The sequence below is a fragment of the Mustela erminea genome, chromosome 9, assembly GCF_009829155.1.
Source record: "Mustela erminea isolate mMusErm1 chromosome 9, mMusErm1.Pri, whole genome shotgun sequence".
Lineage (NCBI taxonomy): Eukaryota > Metazoa > Chordata > Mammalia > Carnivora > Mustelidae > Mustela > Mustela erminea.
In genome coordinates, this window is record NC_045622.1 from 3,189,791 (window position 1) to 3,211,831 (window position 22,041).

General features: G+C 40.4%; 1 protein-coding gene and 1 long non-coding RNA gene across 14 annotated transcripts in view; one reads left to right on the forward strand and one right to left on the reverse strand.

Annotated features, from left to right (window-relative positions):
- Positions 1-22,041, forward strand: part of GRIA4 (glutamate ionotropic receptor AMPA type subunit 4) — a 381,150-nt gene that overhangs the window by 14,112 nt on the left and 344,997 nt on the right. The window lies entirely within an intron of this gene.
- Positions 3,688-15,254, reverse strand: LOC116598675. Of its 2 annotated transcripts, XR_004289133.1 has the most exons (4): positions 15,137-15,254; positions 10,850-10,954; positions 5,179-5,367; positions 3,688-4,126 (listed from the first exon to the last, which is right to left on the reverse strand). It is a non-coding gene; the product is annotated as an uncharacterized LOC116598675 (long non-coding RNA). The 2 variants fall into 2 exon arrangements; XR_004289132.1 differs by lacking the exon at positions 3,688-4,126 and having other exon boundaries at positions 4,813-5,367.

Consider the following 22,041-nt stretch of genomic DNA (forward strand, 5'->3'; position numbering starts at 1 on the left):
GTCTAGCATGCTCCCGCACCATCTGCCCCTTGCCCACCTCTTTGCCTTGTCTACCGTGCTGGAGGCCCCTTGGGTCTTCTTTTTGATTCTTTAACTTGCTTTAACCCTTTCTTTTCTCTATGTCTTATACTTGTGTTCCTTTTTTTTGGAGGGGGGGGATGGGGAGACTCTTCCTATGCAGTTATTTGCTTCACTGGCTTGTTCTGAACCTTCGGGACTCAAGTCAAAATCACCACACCAGAGAAACCTTCCTGATCAACCTCGGGAGTAAACCCTTTCCCTTCCAAATTCTAGCTACTCTGCATTGCATTACCAACCCTAGGATCATCTTTGCTTTGATCACAATCTGTAATTATTATTTCTACTTGTTTACTTATTTATCATCTATATTCCCTGCTTGAAGATCAACTCCTAAAACCAAGGGCTTCCTCTGCTTTAAGTGATACATCCTCATAAACTCGCCCTGTGCCTGGCACAAAGTAAGTCAATAAATGTCTTTGAATCAAAGAGTGAGCAATATGTGATGAATTTTCCCGTTGCTCAACTTTCGGGCATCCTTCAGAAAGCTAAGACTATTTTATATGTTATTTTAGAAAAAAATCAAGGAGATAATGTGAAGGCAATGAGGTAGTAGATCCAAAATAATTGTTACATATTTTCCTTATCATAAGCGTGTGTTGTTGTTGTTTTTTTCTATTTGTTTCCATTAGACCTAAGTATGGGATGGGCTAAGTGAGGGAGAAAAATCAGTCCTATAAGGAGGAAAGTGGGACTGTTCATGCAAATTAGCATACATTGGGCTGGTCAGATTTCACTTTGATAAATGTGTCTGTGGTAGAAGGGAACTCCGAGGTACTTATACCATGTGGTGTCTGCTCACAAACTCACTAGAAAATGCTGATTCAATCCACTTTCAAAGTAGAAGAAAGCCCGTTTGGGAAGCCAGGTGAGCTAGTAAGCACACTCAGGAGAACCCCATCTGTTCAGACACTGGCTGCTTGTTTGCACTTCTTCAAGTTCATGAAACCAGAAAACTTGTGAAAATGGAAGGCTGAAGTCAACTGCATGATGCTGTTCCTGCCAGTTCTTCATTATCTCCACTGCACCTTCAGTAGTAAATTTCACAGTTTGCTAGTTGCCCTAACCCTGCCCCTTCCCTCTTCGAAACTAGTCTATCCTTGGTTAAATTATTAATTTTCAACTATGTACACAGTCTTTCCCAGATAAGACTGAAAGGTATTTCACCACTCCTCTGCTCCAAAGATTTTTGAAATTAAGAGATTCTTTTGCTTCTGAGAAACATCCATGCTTCTTCCCTTCTTAATGGAAAACTTGTAAGTCAAACTCTTTGTCTTTTTCCTCTGTTAACCAGGGAGCTCAATTCCATTTTTACTGTTCAGTTATAGGACTCCCCACTTGAAACGTTTTGCTTTGTTTTTATATCCTTGATTTTCCTGAAATCATATATATCACATAAATAATATATGATAGGGTTATATTAGATATGGTATAAACATGTGTGAGGTAAATATACCTTGTAAGACTATGCATTTTATTTTAGGAGAGGAGCATAAAAACACAGGAGCTATAAATTTAAAAACCTAGTTGATGCCTGATGTCCCATCCAGTATTGATGTTGGTCAGCTTTTGCTTGAATACTCAGATTTCCTGTTTAGTACTTTCTGTATTTTGTGTATGCTTTGGGAAAAGATTTATACCAAGTGGGTAGGTAGCTAGATAGGTGGGTAGGTAGATGGTCTCTCAATTCCAGTAGACTTCAGGCTCCTTGAGAACAAGGATGATAGCTTGCGATTCCTCTGCTCCTAGGGCCAGTCACAATGCCTGGAACATTTCTATTCCCAACTCAGTAATTGTTTGCTGATGGAATGTAAGAGGAGGGAGAGAGAAGGAGGAGCGTCTTTCTTTCTTTCTTCTTTTTCTTCTTCTTTTTTTTTAGATTTTTTTTTTTTAATTTATTCATTTGAGAGAGACAGAGAGAGCAACTGAGAGCATGGTTGGGGGGAAGGACAGAGGGAGAAGGACTATGCAGGACTCAGTCCCAGGACCCTGAGATCATGACCTAAGATGAAGGTAGACGCTCAACTGACTGAGCCACCCAGATGTCCCAGGAGCTTATTTCTTCTTTGCATATTTGTCACAATGAATTCTTAGCCAGAATTGAATAACAAAACACAAGTCTAGCTCCTCTGTGTGACTCAAACCCTTCACATTTTTAAAAAGCTTATCACATGTCCCCTTTGTACTACTTTTCCTAAGCTAAATATCATTTCCTTATATAACTTGATTTCTAAGACCTTTAACATCTAAATTCTGACATTCTAAATAGCCTTTGGGTTTATCAAAATTTCATTAAAATATATTGGCTTGAATTAGCCCCATACTCCTGTTATGATCTGTCCAGAACTAAACTCTACATTTTTGGAATCCATGATCATGATCTAACATGAGCTAAGAGAGAATATTAATTTCAGTTTCTTAGACATTCTACGTATAAAATATATATACATATAGAACCCAAATTCTTTGGGTTTTAGTCCATTACAACACTAGTCTGTTTGTGTTAATAAGTTCATGGTCAAAACTTAAAAGTCTGCTTTTTTTTTTTTTCCCACATAAATTGCTATAAATCAGCCTCTCTATAATGCATTTTGAGAAATACTAAATGAGGGTGCCTGGATGGTTCAGTTGGTTAAGCATCTGGTTCTTAGTTTCGGCTTGGGTCACGATCTCAGGGTCACGAGACTGAGCTCCGTCCTGGGCTCTGTACTGAGCTGGAGCCGACTTAAAATCCTCTCTTCTCTTCTCCTCTGCCCCTCTCTAAAAATAATAGTAGCAGTTGATAAGTAAATAAAAATCAGAGTTGTTAATATTTTGAATTCATGAATATAGGAAAATCTCTAGTTATGAAAATGCTCATTAAAGCATTATTACTTAGTGATATTTAGTTGAGAAATGGTTAAATTAATTGAAGTCCAGGCAGACTGTTTAAGGCAGAATGTCAGTTATGAGAGTCGTCTGTCTGACTTGAGCTAGTAGTTCTAAGTTCAGGAATTCTTCTCTATGTAAGTAGAGACCCTCTCTGCCTTTTTTTTTTTTTTTTTCCGTTTTCTTTCTTTGTGTTATTTTGTTTTCTTACACAAGAGCCAGGGTCATAATAGGAAGGAAAAAAAAGTATTCTAGTCAGATGTAAAAAAAAATGTCCTCAACCTGTAGTAATTACTTATTTGTGGAATTGCTGGAACTAGCTGAATGATTTCTAGCTGAATGATTTCTTAAAATCATCAGTTGTGTAGAAGAGCACAGATCTCCCGGTTCTGGCTGATAGCTAGGGTGAGCTAGGTTCCATGTTTGTTCTAGAGGAGTATACTCTCCAGACTCTGCAGATATTTGGAAGTTCGAATCAAGGAATGACATGGAAATCACTGTTTTTACCCTAACCCCTTCCTTGTTCCCTTCCTCTTTCCTTTCATCCTCCCCAGCACAGAGGCCTTGCAGGAAGATTCAGAAATTATGGGATAATCCACTTGGGCCTTGAAGGATGCATGAGATTCTGTCATGTTGTAAAGAGAGACCAAAATATTCCGGGCGGACAAAAGAGCATCCTGGGAAAAAGTGTAGAGGTGTATGGACATCTCTGGGGAGTAGTAACGAAGGGGGAAGTGGAGGCAAAAATGCAAGTGAGGGGTCTGTAGAGTGGGAGATTGAGAGGATGCAGTTAGCTCTGCAAAGCAGGGACGAGCCTTGCAGTTGCCTGGGGAGCTAGAATGAGGGCCAGAACCATTTTAAGCAGTTTATGGCATAATTATATTTATGTTTTAGAAAGAATTCTAGAGGTACTGTTAATCATTCCTGTATATAGCAAAACGTGGTTCCTTTCTCACACCCAACACACTAAGAAACCATTTCCTAGACAGGAAATACTGTATTGCTACTTGACTTGCCATTCGTAGAACCCATTATTGTATGTAATTCTGCTCACTATTTTCCATTGAGAACTGTTACTTCCAGCAAAAAAAATATTCAGCTTAACATCTCAAACATGTTTCTTCAGACTGCAAACCGAGTCTTTTATGATAATAGGCAGGCTGGAAAAGAGCTGAGGTTTCTGGGAAGAGAAAAATGAATAAATAAACGTCATTTATGATATGTGTAAATGCAATTCTGTGTCCTTAAAGATCATCGTAGTTACTGATGGAGCACTGCATATCCCTTTCCAGATTAAATCTCCAACTACTCCCCTTGTTACTACTCTTCTTTTGTTATGGCTCTTGGTAGAGGTTTATTTCGTTCAGTTGGCTCAGATAACCATCTCTCCTAAAATTGGAACTTGCCACTCAGTCACATAATGCAGAGTAGTAAGAACTGGCTTTTAAAAAGTGAGTTGAGAGGTGCCTGGGTAACTCAGGTCAAGCATCCGACTCTTGGTTTTGGCTCATATCATGGTCTTGGGTGTCTGGGATTGAGTCTCGAGTCAGGCTCTGCATTCACCAGGGAGTCTGCTTCAAACTCCCTCCCTCCCTTCCTCTCTGCCCCTCCTCCTACTCCCCCCAAAATAAATAAATAAACCTAAAAAATTAAAAACTAAAAAATTAGTGAGTTGAACGATTTTAAGACCAAAATAATAATTAGTACAAGTGCCACCACGCGTGTATGTATGGACAGCATATATGCATACAGATAGACACACAGAGCTTAACAAAGGAAAAAAATAGGGAAACAATAACATGTATACTTTGTAAGGGAATGGTTTTTTTCATTGCCTTCAAAGTAATGAATAATAAACGTTCCGGTATATATTTTTGCCCGATACTACTTTAAAGATTTTATTTCTTTTTTGAAAATAAAATACAGCAAAATCACACACTATTTCAGAACAACTTTGTAAATGACTTTCTGTCTTGTTCTGTATACGTACAGCATATACATTAAAATCTGTATGCATATATAATAAACGCAGGCCCTTAGCATTTGTTGCTTGTTGTTGTCACAAAATCTGATAATGATTATACATCATGAAAACATACATGACTGTGCAAATAAGCGTCATTTTACAGAAGTGATAAAATCATAGATTAGAAACCCAAGTGTGGGTATTTTATTCAGAGACAAGTGTCACTAAAATGTTTTTATTTTTTATTTTCAGAACAACGTCTTTACTTTCCTCACATTTTTTGCTTTGTTTTATTTCAAGGGGAAGTTTTTCAGTCAGTGTCTTTAAGAATCTTGTGCTGTTAGGTCATCTGTTCGTGGCCAGAGTGCTGTCTGTGAGGCAGAAGACGGCGAAACTACTGAACAGCATGATTTAGAGACTTTCGGTGTGTGCGGTCAGGGAAGCGCAGACACTCTCTGTGATTCCAATTCCATGAGAACCACCATGTGCAGAAGACATTGAAGGAGACAATACCGAAATATAATGATTATTTTTCTTTGGTGTTAGTATACAGTTATTATTTTTAACTTATTTTCCCGAGTTTTCTACATGTTTACAAGAAGTATACATTTATGCTTCTCTGGCTAATAATATCTAAACAGAAGAAAATGTAGCTGTCTTTGCACCAAGTCTTGAGTTTGCCTTGCTCTGTCTAAATGGGCAGACAATCCAGGGAGCTCTACAGACATTTTAGCCAATACAGGCCTTGTTGTCAGAATATCAAGTCCACTTAACAGTTGCTGTGTTTAACCTCTTTGTTTACACTCTTTGATTATTTTTAGATGAAAATATCAGCTTCCATTAATTAATTAGAAGTATCAACTTAAGTCATTTGAAAGAATCAAGGGAACAGTTGGTCACTACGAGCATGTTTCGTTACTAATTGAAATATGAAACTTATATTAGACTTGCATATAATATGCTCAATTCCACAGAAAGGACAGTAGCTACATGTGGGAACTGATGGCTCAGATATCTAGTCACTTTCTCAGGTCAGTCCTTTCCGACTACCTTATTAGGCTCCACTGGGCTGTGATCCCATGGCATCCTGAGCTTACCTTGCTGTGTTACATAATCATTCTCCCTCTGGAATGTGAGGTCCTGAGACCTGAAATGCCACTGGATTTGTGCACAAAGCCATAGTGGTTGGCTTATGGCACAATCCCTAGCACATAAAAGTGCTATACTGATACCCACTGAATGTATGAGAATGAAGGGATTTTTTTAAAGATTTTATTTATTTATTTATTTTAGAGAGAGAAAGAGAGCCTGAGCAGGAGGAGGAGCAGAGGGAGGGGGAGAAGCAGACTGTATGCTGAGGAGGGAGCTGGACCCCAGGGTCCTGGGATCATGACCTGCACAGATGTTCAACCAGCTGAGCCAGCCAGTCCCCCCCACAAAATAAATCCTTTTAAACATTTTTATCTGGCTCTTTTCACTTCTTTTTGTGTATTTACACGTGGTTAATTCAATAAATATTTCATTAACCATTTAATAGACCTGAACCATTAACCTAGGAACAATGATTCATTCTTTACCCAGATTTTTTTTTTTCTTTTAAGATTTTATTTATTTGTTTGAGACAGACAGAGCACAAGGGATGGGAGGAGCAGAGCGAGAGGAAGAAGCAGGCTCCCTGCTCATCAGGGAGCAGGGAGCCTGACTTGGGGTTCAGTCCCAGGACCCTGAGATCATGACCTGAGCCAAAGGCACTTAACTGACTGAGCCAGGCACCCGTGGAGTAACTTTTTTTTTATTTTATCATTTTTTAAAATTTTAATTTCAGTGTAATTAATGCACAATATTATCTTGGTTTCAGGTGTGCAATGTAGTGGTTCTACAATCCTGTATATTACAGATCATCAAGATACAGCTTATTTTTTTTTTTAATTTTAATTCCTGTATACTTGACATGCAGTGTTATATTCGGAGAATGGAGCGCTTTTTAATTGACAGTTAGATATTAGAATTTTATTTATTTTTTTCTCTCTTTTTTTTTAAATTTTTTATTTTTTATAAACATATGTTTTTATCCCCAGGGGTACAGGTCTGTGAATCACCAGGTTTACACACTTCACAGCACTCACCAAAGCACATACCCTCCCCAATGTCCATAATCCCACCCCTTCTCCCAAACCCCCTCCCCCCAGCAACCCTCAGTTTGTTTTGTGAGATTAAGAGTCACTTATGGTTTGTCTCCCTCCCAATCCCATCTTGTTTCATTGATTCTTCTCCTACCCACTTAAGCGAAATAAGTCAAGCAGAGAAAGACAACTATCATGTTGTCCCTGATATGAGGAAGTGGTGATGCAACATGGGGGCTTAAGATATTAGAATTTTAATTCAATATTTTGGGCACCCATTTGAGGAATTAGGGCAGACTCTAAATTAGTAACTGGGGGTCTATTAAAAAAATGAAAACAGTTTTTTTATGGACTTTTCCATATGAGTAGGTGACTGGTCAAGGATTGTAAGGATTCTTGCTCATTAAAGCACATTGTGTCCGGGAGGTAAAAGCTAAGAGTCCTGGAATGAAAGTCTCCAGGTGAGAATGGACAGCCGTGCAAGTGGCTCTGTACCCTCCTTCTGAGTTCACGTGCCCCCCGAGGACTGTTTCAGACCACTGACAGAGCCCGATGCAGCCCACAGACAGTGCTGTCTCAGGCCTCCACTGAGAAGTCTGATCCAAGCCATGGCAGTGCATTCTCCTTCTGCCCCTACCTCCTGCTCTGCACAGTGCTAGACCCACTACAGTCCCCACTTCTCCTCTGTTTCAGAGGCAGTTTTCAGGTGTCTGGTGTGCTAAGGAATATTCACTCGGGGAACACAGGCCTCTGAGCCTCTAAGGAGTGTGTCCAGTGATGACCACTGACAATCTGAAGGCAGTGTGACAAAGGCTACAATTACAAGGGAGCCCTGCAGCCCATGGTGTATGTATAATGTCCCTCAAAAGGCATTTCCTCTTTTCTCTCCTCATGGGTCAGGACAGTTCCCACAACTCTTACAGGCCCAGGACAGTAGACGGAAGAAAAGGGCTGTCTTATGCAGACTTACTTGATTAATGAAGTAAAATTGGATCGATTTACTTAGATGCTTAAATTTGTGTGGAAAGAATAAAACCAAATCTTTGTCTACTGCAGGTATACTCAAAACCTATGAATCTGTTGGGGCGCCTGGTGGGCTCAGTCGGTTAAGCATCTGATTTCGGCTCAGGTCATGATCTCAGGGTCGTGGGATGGAGCCCCGCATCGGGCTTCATGCTAAGTGGGAGTCTGCTTGGGATTTTCTCTCTTCTTCTGCCCCTCCCGCAGCTCATGTGTGTGCACGTGCTCTCTCTCTCTCCCTCCCTCTCTCAAATAAATAAATACGTATGATCTTTAAAAACTCGCCAGCCTCTGAGCCATATTGTCTCACCCATATTGTCTCAGCACAGCCACTCATCGCCACGACCTTCTATGTTCCTTCCGCATCTGTATGTGTTTGCTGCTGCGTCGTTCTGCCCTTGTTAATATGCAGCTTTGTAAGTGTCCAATTGTCACCTTAATTGAATGTTTTTTGACACCTGTCTTTCCTCCTCCACTGTGCCACACATATTATTGGAAAGAAATATTAGATGTGATATTGGACCGTAAAAACCTGATAATCTTCTGGAAAGGCAGAAGTAACTTAATATGAAACAAGGGAATAAGTAGGCGTTACATTAGAAGGAGCTGTGTACAGCATAATTGCCGAGGAAGGACTATCAGGAGAAACCAGACTTTATAAACAGTAACCTTAGTAAGGTGGAATTTAATCTTGTCATAAAAGGAATGAGGAAGAAGAGGAGGGGGCGTAAAACAGGGTTGAAGAGAGTGGGCACAGGCTAAGCTGCAGGAGTACGGGATGGCACAGGACAGCTTCTTGCTGAGTGGGGATGGGGTGGGGGGACCATATAAATTCAGGACTTTAGGAGCTGAGACAAGAATCTGAACAGGGAAGGTTTGTGCGGGCGACTGGTGTTACGGGAAGGGGAATGCCAGGACTGTCACTCAGGTTTGGGCACGCAGCCTCAACTGAGAGGATCAAGAAGGTCGATCCAAAAATGTAGAATGAACCGAATTAAAGGCTCGCTCATCAGTCATCAGCCCACACTGTTCTGGATTCTCTTGAGTCTGTAGTTTTAACTGACGTTCCATCTTCTCTTCTCAGAAGATCTTCGCCAGACATGTCTGTTTCTGCCTCTCACTCTCCAGCCTCTGCTCTTTCACTTACACTCAGTTTCAGAGACCAGAGCACTGCTTTGAACCTCTTTCCAGCTTCTTCCCATCAGTAGAAACACGTGTATCGGGGCACCTGGGTGGCACACTGGGTTAAGCCTCTGCCTTCGGCTCAGGTCATGATCTCAGGGTCCTGGGATCAAGCCCCATATCGAGCTCTCTGCTCAGCGGGGAGCCTGCTTCCCCCTTTCTCTCTGCCTGCCTCTCTGCCAACTTGTGATCTCTCTCTTTCTGTCAAATACATAAAATCTTAAAAAAAGAAAAGAAAAGAAGCACTTGAATCTTTCCATCACGTAGGGAGAGCTTCCTTAGGCTCTGGGTTTGGTTCCCACTGTGTTGCTCAAAAACTATGTGAATTTTCAAAAGGCTCATCAACTACACTGAGTTTCAGGATTCTAAATTATAAATCAAGGGGTGGGGGGGGAACCTTACCTTGCCTTTAATTAGAAACAGATAAAGCAATGCATTAAAATACATTATGTAAAGTGTTTAAGTCCTCTGAGGATTAGTGTAACCACAGTCATCCCTGAAATAATACTGTTTTTTCACTCAGCCTCCTGGGCACCAGGTGGCAGACCAGTGGTTAAAGGTGGTGAAGGAAAAGGGGCTTCGGGATCATGACTGAGAAGAGGTTGGAAGGTGTTGCTAATAAGTAGCATATGAAATGCCGGTGGAATGAGAGACCCAGAGCAATTTTATGCATTCATCTTGGATCTAATTGAGTTAGAAATTTCTGTCTGATGGAGGACTTCTGTGTGGAGTTGAATATTCAAGTAGCTGTAGAAAGATCTGGGCTAAAGATACGGGTTTCAGAATTAGATTGTTGAAATGTATCCAGTTAGCATTAAAAAAAATCGGGTTTTCCAAGGAAGATCAACAACATGAGAAGAAAGATACAAACTGTGTCTGTTTGGTCCACAAAACTTTAACAAGTTTGAGAAAAAAGAACAAACAAAGAGTAGTTTTTCAGGCCCCATGAAAGAACACACATCATGGCATATGTTTCAGATAAGGGTGGGAAGTGTGAACTGAAATGTCCTTGACTTGTGGGGGTAGATTTTCTGCTCACAGATCACGTGCTCAGGCAATCTCTGCAATACCTCAGCTCCTTGCCGTGGTTCTCCTGTGGGGTCCATGTTCTGTTTTCTATATCATGGGAAATAATGGTTGCATGGGTGCCCGTAATGACTAAAGGATGTTAGTTTTAATGTGTGCAGTCTAAATATAGGAACTTTACAATCCATTTTATGGATTTCTGTTTGAAAATGACCTTTAAACTCAAGATTCCTTTTCTTAAAAAGGAATGTGCTTTTTTTTCTTTTCTTTTCTTTCTCTTTTTTACTGACAATATTGCCATTTCTTAGAGGTTTTATAGTTTGGTACTTAGTACTCTTGAAAATAGTTTCTGCCACTTCCTAGACATCATGACCTCAGGCAGGTTTCTAGACTCCTCTGAGCCTCCATTTCCTGATCTGCAAACAGGGACCGTAGTAGGAACCTGAAGGGCCCGCTGTGAGTCTTGAAGGAGATGTTGCCTGCAGGGTGCCTGGTGTAGAGCCTACACGTGCATCAACCCAACCGTGGCCGTGACAGCTTTGCTGCCTGCCCAGGGCCCCTCAGCCAGGAGGTGGGCTCACATCACTCTGTTTAGTATCTCTGATTCTAACAGCCCCCAAATTTCCTTGGTTTCCCCTGTGGCTTATCACATAATATGTAGGATATTCTCTTTTGGACGGACTGCATGATTCTGAAAAGGAAACATTGTCAGTTATATTCTAGGTATGGGAGAAGGTCAGAAAAGCTTTTGAAAATTCACTAGAAGGTACAATCTATAGAGCTTGCACTGGTATTTTATTAAATGATTTTTGGGCATGTACTTTTGGGGTGGACCTTGACAAGAGGAGAAAACTTTGTCTACATACCTATGATAGTAAGACCGCAACTATGTGTAGTACTTCACAGTGTTTCAGAGATGAAGCATAGGGGCACCTGGGTGGCTCAGTCAGTTGTGTCTAACTCTTGATTTCAACTCAGGTAATAATCTCAGGATCGTGGGATCAAACCCCACGTAGGGCTCTGTAGGGCTGGGCGTGGGGTCTGTTGGAGATTCTCTCTGTCCCTCTCCCTCTGCCCCTTCCCCCATTCATGCTCACTCTCTTTAAAAAAAAAAAAAATCTGTGTATATATATAGATAGATAGATAGATTAGATAGATATAGGTATTCATAGGCACTGAGAAATTAATTGATATGCAGAGCTTCTCACAACTATATTGACAGTTAAAACTGCGATGAGCATCTTTTTCTTAAAGATCCACAATCAAATATAGGACTCTTATATTTAAATATTATCTAAAATAATGATACCAGGACTTAGAAAATAAATTATCCTTAATTTTCTTTGGAGTCCAAATTAGAACTGGGGGAATTAACCTCTGCCTAGGAAACTAATAGCTTAAAAGTAAAATAAAATGTCAGTATTTGAATTATAATCATGCAAAGAAAGTTTAGTATAAATACACAGTTTTTGACTTGGAAGCAAAAGCCGTATTTGAAGGGCAAAGGCATTATAAAGACCAGTCATAGTGCTGATAAATGATAGCCCCACAATAAGTGTCAAGTGCGAGAACATACATTAAAAATTTCACTGGTTTTACTTTAGGAAGAAAGGCTAGGTGAAATTGAAATAGAAATTGTGGAAATTACATTTTTGACAAAGGAAAATACTATGAGGGACATTTTTAAATTTCCATGGGAATCGTCCTGGCTTCATGCCATTTCACAGATCGTTAGCATCCGGAGCGGAGGCTGCGCCGTGTCACCTGCCTGGCTGCATGTGGCATTGACCTCACCGTCATGCACAGGAAACCATGTCAGTGGCCACGGGGAGATTTTGGCCTGGCCTTTGAAGACTTTCAAACTAATTCTCACACTTTTACTTGCAACCTAGCTGTCCCAGTAAACGAACCCTATTCACATAAACATTCTCACCGTCTTCAGTTCTGTTATTAAGCAGTCCCCCCTCATGGAGTGTCTAGTAGTATAAAATGTTCACATTAATTAAAGACAGGAGTGTTCATGAAATGGACATTTTAAGGCAACAAGGAACACAATCTGTGAACATGTGAATAGTATAATTTACTGTTTCCCATATAATTGCTTGCTCTTTTCATTTTATCCCTCAAGAATACTTTGCCATTTTTCCTTTTTTTCAGCATCAGCCTCTTTTCGACTTCCACGCAAGTTTTTATTCAGAGTCTCACTTACTTTCTTTGCCCGGCCCCCCACACCTGTACCAAATCAAAACCTCCTCTGTGTTCATCCTTCCCCTTGGATATAGTGATTAGGTCCCTGTACGCTGTCATAGCTGGCATGGCAAAGCCTGTCCCCTCCCCTTTTCCTAGCATCCTCAGGCTTACCCAACCCATAGTCCGCAAAGCCTAGTCTCATTTAGTACGCGCCATATGGTGATGCTTCCGCGCTGTTGTGAAAATGTCATTGTAAATATATGCCTTCGAAAAGGATGCTTATTTAATCCGTGAACTCTTTTTAAAGAGAAATCTTAAAACAATGACACGGGATGACAGTATCTCTCAACAGTGATTTGTTTCAAGTAAACCACCAAGAAGCTCAGGTTCAAGTGTACTTGTCTAGAATTGAATCAGTGCCCTATCTGTCATGACCGCGAGACCATCCAATTCCCCTCCCTGTGATGTTTGGATCTGACCACACACTCTTTCAGTTTCTTGACTTTTCAGTTGGTTATCATAGGACAACAGCCTCAACCTGTATTTACTATATAATGATGCTGTGCTGTTGTTGTTGTTGTTTTTTACTCTAAAATCTTAAGTACAGAGACAGAAAAGAATATAGAACATTTTTAAGATTAAAACTCTACAAAATGCAATTTAATTTTGATATTTGTACTCCACAATATTGTGGAGAATATCACCAACCATTTGAAAATATTTCTCATGAAACTAGATCATCTTCATGGTATGAGGTATGAATAGAAGTTTTGTGGCCCTTAACACTAGAAAAGGAAATACATAATTAATTTTAGTGCATTTTATGATATTAAAAATAGAATGCTATGTCTCTCACCTTTAAACAATCCTTTTGCTTGCAACAGTATTATATAACATTTTATTAAAATTTCTACTTTAAAAGTAATTCTTTTAAATTGAATTGAATTTCTCTGGGGACTAAGAATCTCTGGATTTTGTGCATATTATGTGATGTGAATCATGTCAAAAAGCATTTGCGTTTGTTAACACCATGATTTATAATATTTACTGAAAGTCTCTCCAGTGCATCATACTGTCCTAGGCACTATCAAGGATTCAAAGAAAAGCCAGATAGATGCTCTGCCTACATGAAGTATTAAATGTGCGAGGAGGAATACACATGCATAGATGACCATTCTAGTAGACGGTGGTGGATCCTGCTGCTAGCTGGCTCCTAAGGACAGAAAAGTTCCTGGCCAGGGGACATGTGGCTTCCATCTTAAACCTAGGCAGATACTTTGATAACTTGTATTTGACAGTCATTATAGCATACTGTTATTCTATAAGGTAGGTTTAAAAAAATGCAGTTTGAACATGACGATTCCTAAAACCTAATCCATATGATGGGGCACCTGGGTGGCTCAGTTGGTTAAGCATCTGCCTTCCACTCAGGTCATGCTTGGGGTCCTGGGATTGAGTCCTGAGTTGGGCTCCCTGCTCAGCAGGAAGTCTGCTTCTCCCTCTCTCTCTGCCTGTTCCCCAACTCTTGCTCTCTCAAATAAGTAATATCTAAAAAAAGAGAAAAAAAAAGCTAACTCATATGAGAATGATCATGAAGGAAGATGGTTCGTCACCAGTGAAATACTAGTTGCAATTCAAAGGGCGGTCTGAGATTCTGAATGCTTACCCTGGTATTTTTGCTACTGAGGTATCACGTAAGTTTGAACTCATTTCCCTGAGTCACCTGGTAAATGATACAGGTTGCTTGTTTCTGGAAGAACTCGAATAGTCAGTCATTATGCTGGAGTGGGAGCGTGAAGCTCTTCCCCCAAAGCACTGCTGAGGCTTGCATCAGAACAGGAATGGAAGCACTGGTGTTGATTGACAGGACACCAAAGGCAGCAGAGAGACCATGCTGTCAGAGACATCCCTGAGGGCTCAGGGCCAGGGGCTGTCCACACCCACCCCCCACCACAGACTGTGTCTGCAGCTACCCAGAATCGGCTGAACACCTGTTGCTCTAAATCATACTATTTTATTCCATAAATAGCACGGAGTCATTTTAAAACATATATGGTATAAGTTCAGAGTACTGATATTATCATAGTTTTTCAGGAATCTGCACCCTAGAGAATGGGTTTTTCCTTTATATTTTCTTGGTGCATATCATTTGTTCCCCTTTCTAAATAGCATCTGCTCATTTAGCCTGTCTTTCCACTAAACATCACTCCTACTTCGTTACCCGAGTGCTTCAGAGTCTCTTCGCTGCTCTCTGACTTTCACAGTTTCTCCTCCGTTGGATCTCTTAAGTTCACGTGCTTCTTTCTCTGTACTTCTGCCCCGCGCGAGGGATCGCTTTCTCTCTTTACCCGTCTTTCTGTCTTTCAGTGGGCTATTAAAACTCACTCCCTTCTCTTTCTCTGACTTTTCTTGACTTTTCATTGTTCCTTTCCCTTTTCGATCTCCTTTTACCTTGTTTGTTAGTGAAGTGGCCCACATGTCCTTTCTGTTCCCTGTTCTCAGTTTGCAAATCGGCATAGTGCACCTAGTAGTTAATCAGCGAGTGTTTACTAAATACTCAGTATTGCACTAAAATGTGAGAATTTTCTCTGAAAACAGTAAACCAGTGAGAATCAAAGAAATCCCCATAAATAAAGCAGGAAGTACGTCTTAGCCCCCTCTTACTTGGAAAGGGCCTACTTACTCCATGACATTAACTCCGTGGGGAGGAGGAAGAGTTTGGGCTCCGGCAGTCCTAATGCGGCTTCCTTCTGCTCTTGCTCCTGAATCCAGTGCGTGTGCGTTCATTAAGTACACCGACTGCGCTTTGGAAGAAAAAAGTTAGGGGATAAAACATTTACTAAGGGGATAAGTCCCTGAACAAGTACAGAATATGTTTTCAAAATTCAGTTGAAGCAGTTTCATGGATGAGGGACACTCATGGCCATGTTTGAGCAGTAGATGTGACAGGCACCCAGGCCTTTGGCCCCACAAGGATCTCAGCACCAGGGTCCTGAGCCTCCTGTGGGGTGGGTAGCCTCAGTCTTTTCTGGGCTTCACAGCATTTGTGATAGTAAATTCAAAGAGTCTTACCTTAGGAAAGTTGAGGACCTCCCCAACATTCAGTATAATGTTTTACTTCAAAATCATACTATACCATTTTTAATTTGCAATGTTAATGCCATCGTATTATTATTTGTATTTAAACTATAGCTTTGCTCATCACAGGCTGGTAAACTGAAAGATACTTATGAATCAGGTAGTTCCTGTCACCAAAAAAGGGAAAGGGCTCTCTTAAATTCACAGCGTGCCCTTCTGATACAGCCAGGGCTTTGAATCTAGTCTCTTTAATCTGAGGCCAAACTTGGATGGTTCTGTAGTAACCTTGCTAATACAAAGAGAGCAGAGGATCATAGAGTTTGAAGAAAGCATTCAAGATGATGTTTTCTACATAACCTTCCATTTCTAGACTGCATCTTAATTTTCACTTAAATGCGAAAAAGAAAACGAGTGCCCTTTTCCTAGGTCCCCATGTTAAATCCCCCAATAATGGGTCCGTGATTAAAGGAGGGAGACTGATACAACGCGAAGGTCAAGCAAAGCTTTATTTCGCGCCAAGCATCAAGAATCACACCGAACGTTCCGGGCCATGCCTCTTACAGAGAGGGCGACCCCTCCCTGCTTCACAGACTAGCTTTTAAGGGCAAAGGCCATGCGGTTGGGCCTGGCCATGCACAGGTGGCCAGTGAAATTATAACACACAGAGAAAGCTGCACAGTCATGTTAGGTCACACATAAGTGACCAACTGAATTACAATTTACCTTAGTAGATATTTGAACCAGCCTATCACCTTGGTCAGAATTGGCACCCAAAAGGGGGCCCAGAGGGCAGGGCCCATACTCCTTGGTACCTAGGGAGACAGTATGCGTCCCCCCACTGATCGGATGTCTCCATCTGGCCTGACCCACCCTTGTATTTGGGCTTTGTTACCGGGACTGGTTTCTAGGACTTGTTTTTAAGTAAGTCCCTCGGGGCAGGGGGGCAGGGACAGTTTTAAGTTTTAAACAACAAAGTTATTGTTTAACCGGATGGAAGCGCTCTGGCTAAATAGGTCTTTAACTCCTACTACTTACATGTCATGCGACAGGTGCCATCACTTGCTAAATTCTATTACCAGGTACTATGAGTATTAAAAATGTTTGGCATTTTTTGGAAATTGAAAAAAAAAAAAATCAAGCGTCTGCCTTTGACTCAGGTCGTGGTCCCAGGGTCCTGGGATGGAGCCCCGCATAGGGCTCTCTGCTCAGCGGGAGTCTGCTTCTCCCTCTGCTCCCTGCTTGTGCTCTCTGTCACTATCTCTGTCTTTTTTTACTCTCTCAAATAAATAAATGAATTCTTTTTAAAAAAATCATTAGAATTATTGCAGTAAGTGATTAATGAAGAATATAGAGCATCAACATTTATATTAATAACTACATTTTAGCTTTTCAGAAATAATCTGGGATTTATTTCTGACCAAGAGTCTGATACAGATGTTTCCCTAACATTCACAAAAGGAAAGTAAAGAGAAGACATTCTCTGACTTAAGAAGTTGGGTGTTTCATAACAATTTCAAACCCACAAAAATGAGAAAAAATTATATTTTCCTTGTATTCTGTAAAGTCCTTAGCAACACGTTTATACTTGTTGCTTTGTTTTGACAAATCTTTTTAATTATCACGGTAATGTGCCTGTAGCAGGCAATTTGAAAACTACAGTTATAACAAACCAAACAATTAAAATCACAGTAATCCTATTACCAATTGATAAAAATGTACATACTGGTTTTTATTTTTAAAATATTTATAATATTTATTGTGTTATTTAGGATTAACTTTTATTTTAGGCATTATCCTAATAAATATTATTCAAAAATACTATTTTAATGATCACATAATAATTTAGTTTATGGGGTACCTGGGTGGCTTAGTAGGTTAAGCCTCTGCCTTTGGCTCAGGTCATGATCCCAGGGTCCTGGGATTGAGCCCTGAATAGGGCTCTCTGCTCACCAGGGAGCCTGCTTCCCTTCCTCTCTCTCTGCCTGCCTCTCTGCCTACTTGTGATCTCTGCCTGTCAAATAAATAAATAATATCTTTTAAAAAAATTTAGTTTATGCTTAATAATTATAAGTAACACTTTGACCATATTTCTACTTATTTCCTTTGGGTATGTTTTTAGAAGAAAAATTACTGATGAAGGAGCATGCATATTTATTATTATTATTTTTTTTTTGTATTGAAGTAGAGTTGATGCACAATGTCACATTAGTTTCAGGCAAACAGCATAGTAATTTGGCACGTTCTGCTGTGCTCACGACCATGTGTGTAGCTGCCATCTGTCACCATGCAGCGCTGTTACAGTACCGTCGACTACACTCCCTGTGCTGTGTCTTTCATCCCCACGACTTACTCCTTCCACAACTGGAAGCCTGTGCCTGCTACCCCCTCTCACCCATTTTGCTCATCCTCCAACCTCCCTTCCCTCTAGTAACCTTCAGTTTGTTCTCTGTATGGGTCTGTTTCTGCTTTTTGCTTGTTTCATTTGTTTTGCTTCTTTGGATTCCATATACAAGTGAAACCATATGGCATTTGTCTTTCTCTGACTTATTTCACGTAACAGAATACCTTCTAGGTCCATCCATGTTGCTGCAAATGGCAAGATCTCATTCTTTTTATGACTGAATAATAATCCATCATATATATACACACACACACACATCTTATCGATTCATCAGGTGGTAGACACATAGGCTGCTGAAGTATCCTCGCTATTGTAAATAATCCTGCAATAAACATAAGAGTGCATGTATCTTTTCAAATTAGTGTATTTGTTTCCTTTGGGTAAATACCTAGTAGAATTTACTAGATTGCGTGGTATTTCTGTTTCTAATTTTTTGAGAAACCTCCATACTGTTGGAGCAGCATATTGTAAAGGTTCTCAGTATATACCGTGAAATTGCTTTCTGTGTAGACATCCATGGCTCTCAGTAGTGTGTGCTGATGTCCTTTCCATCACAATGTATATTAACGTTTTCTCAATTAGATAGATGACTAGTGGTAGCTAAGTATTTTCATTTTGTTTTGCTTTCTTTGTAATATATTTCTCAAAATTACATTTCATTTGCTTAATTTTTAGTTTTCACTTAACATGTAAAAATAAATTAGATTACATCGATGTTTTAAAGCTTCAAACAGAGCATGTTTTATGACATTATCCTTATCCTAATTATTATTTTTATGTCAAATCACTGTGTTTAGATTCATGAAGCATTGCCTTACAAGTTTTTAATAAACACTTGCGGAGTTTACAAGAGTATTTATCCAATATCTGTCATGAAAACATTGACGAAAGTAAAAGTAGAATAAAATAGAACTTTGACTTATCATTTAAGTCTAGAACTTTATTAGCATTTAATGAGTAAGTGATATAAGCATAATTATTCCCTGGGTTTAATACAGTTCTGAAATTAGTGACTATATTAACTTTCTACCTGAGAGTTATAGAATTTAGATCTAGCAATTTAACCTAAATTATTCTGTGATATTAGCCTTTTTTCTCTCAACTCACCTTAGCTATTATTCTCCATTCTGATGTTACTTTCCAGCTCAGTCTGGTCACTGATGTTCATTACAGCAGTTACTTGAGCAGAAAATTGAGAAGAATTTTCCTGCTTAATGACTTAGCTAAGACTAGTATAGAGAGCATTTAAATGGCAACAGACTTGGCAGGTAAGACATCTCTGATTTTTTTTTTTCTTTTTTTAATCTCCGAAGAATCCTTGAGTACAGCAAGATCGATCATATCTCATGAACACAGGAGCAGCCGTAGAATACCGTTCTATGTCACTCCCACTTGGGTCATGTGATTCCTGAGGGCCCCGTGCTGATGTCACTCTCCTGTTTGAATTCCAGCCCATGTCAAGTTAGTCACCTGTCCATCCTTCGGTACCTTGTGGCAGGGAAAAGTTCTCCAGCCCATGTTGTGTTACTCAGCCACCAAGCAGTGCTGCCTGTACTTTCTTTATTTCAAGACAGAGAACAGCTCTTTCTGACCTTTGTGCTTTCACAGGAGCCCACATGTGAAGGAAGAGGGGTAGCAGCAGGCAGGCTGAGAGCACAGCTGGGTTAAACTCAGTCACCTGTCGCTCTTGATGGAAACCCGTTATTCATTAAACAACCTTGTATGCTCTATCTCCGTTAAACATTCAAGTGAGTGACTTGGGTCCATGTAGTTGGACTAACATACTTGGAAGGTTAAAGGGTGACCTTGGTTCTTAAATGGAACCTAAATCTTGACTCATGTGAAGCCTCAAAGGTGTTTAGCTAGTATATACTGTCAGCTTCTCAGTTTTTATGTAAAATTTTCAAAATTGTATGGCCCCAGCAGCCCTTTGTGCCTTTTTACCCCCAACTCCAGTATTCCAGTAAAATATAAAAAAACAAAAAATCCAGAAAACTCAAGATGTGTCTAAATTAATCAAGACTGTATGTCATAGGTGTTGAGGTGGGCTTCCTATTGGACATACTAAGTTTACATGACTTTGTTGAATAAGCCACTTCTGGCTTAGTGTCTCATGTCTAGTTCTGATGTAAAGCCTCACATTCTATAACTATTCAGGTAATTTGTTTGAATGGAAGTATGACATCTTCTCTTTCTTCCTCTGATTTTTGTTTTGGATATATGTCACGTTTCAGTGCAATATGTTTGCCATGGTCACCGTATTGTCTGCTTTTTGCTTTCTGAAAATATGGTGGTCAGCATTCAGGGCAGTTATACCCATGTCGAGGAAGAACATGAAAAAGCCAAGATCCTACAGGATCCTTGACAAACTCTTCCCTTTAGAAAAGTTGGCCTCTTTCGACAGCCAGCACGTCTAAGCAGTTACTTCCCTGGTTAGAAAGCTCTTGTCTCTTCTGTTTTGATTCTGAGGATTTGTTCAGGGATTTTTAAGATATGCTGCCATATGCTTTACTGAGGGGCTAATGTCCTAGGTGCTCCTCCTTTCCTGGTTTCCTCTGGTGTAGCAGCGGGAGTCATCCTTGTCCTAGTACCGTCGTAGTAGTGCTCGCAGTAATGGCGGCCGTAGGATGGAAACACAGTGCGTTAGATGCAGCTGTTCCTGCCACCCTTTAACTGAGTCAGCGATATGCTTGTATCAGACAGTGGAAGTAACTGTGTGAAGAGCTCTGCACATACACATTTCCAAAGGACTTTACTGAGAACCAGGTTTTAAAACTACCTCACCTACTTCAAGAGCAGGAAAAGAGAATGAGGAGAAGCGATTCCTGAGGTTTATTTTGGAGGCAGTGAGTTCCATGCCATGAGATCCTGTGTCCCCCACTTCCCCCTTGGAGCTCCATCACGTTTACTGGTATCTAACGGCTGAGTCTAACTTTTTATCCTTTTAGAAAATCAAAATCTTGTTCGCGTAATTGAAAAGGCTCTTTCCAGGAAGTATGTTAAGAGCACATTGGGATAAGATAAAGGTAAGGTAAAGACACTGTGTTGATGCCGACTCTTAGAAACTGATAGCCCTAGCCCTGAATCATCATAGGTTCCAGGCAGTAGTTTCCCTAGGCCGGGAGAAGAACGCTGGCCCTTGACCCCGGCCTTGTGAACCCGGCGCAGGGTGTCCTGTGTGAGAAGCAGGTCGCTGTTCCAAGAGGCCCTGGTAACAGGCCCTCAGTAGATGTGCCGCGTGAGGCTTAAGCCCTGGTGGCCCCCAGGGGAAACAAACTCCCAGCTGAAGACCGACCCTCCATCCCTCAGAGAATTTCTGCCACAGCAGGGCTGAGGGGAAGGAGAGAGGACAGACAGGAAGAACCCTGACTGCAGTGGGCCTCACCGCGAGCCCGACTCACTCCTTGCAGCCCCGAAGTAACTCACCACGGCTCCCAGCTCCCAGTTCAAAGAATAAGAAGGCAACAGCATCCATTGAAACATGATAGGAAAACAGAAAAGACAACATATTTCGGAACAAATGGCAGGAGTGGAGCTGCCTAGATTCAGAGGTGAAGAACATAAAAAAAGCAACGAAGAATATCATGGAATTTCTCTTAAAAATGATGAAAAGGAATACAGCATGAGAAGACTAGTGAGAACTGTGCATTTAAATGTATATCCTAGAAATTGTGGGGGATAGGGAGCAGGTTTTTGAACTTGTAAGAAAATTAAAGAGACCATGAATTCTATGAAATGAATCACGGGAATAAAGAAAGAAGAAACCATGAGAGATTACAGGGAGCTGGCAAAATCGAGGAAACCATTTGATGAGAAAAGTGAAAATATTTCAAAATCAAAACAACCTGCATTAGCAATTTCAAGGAGTGGAATTAACATTTTTTGAAAAACCAAGTAAAATATCAGGAGGATAAAATGCAGAAAATAGCATCCAGTGTAGAGCTACAGAACCCAGATAAGGAGAGAGTGGCTATTCTAACTATTGAATATAATGTTGGTCAAGTATATAAATAATTACCCCTTCTGAAGAAAGGAAAAATTGGAGCAAAAAAACATGCAAAAATGAATACAAGAAGACTTATCTGGAATAACATTCACATGACTCTCTG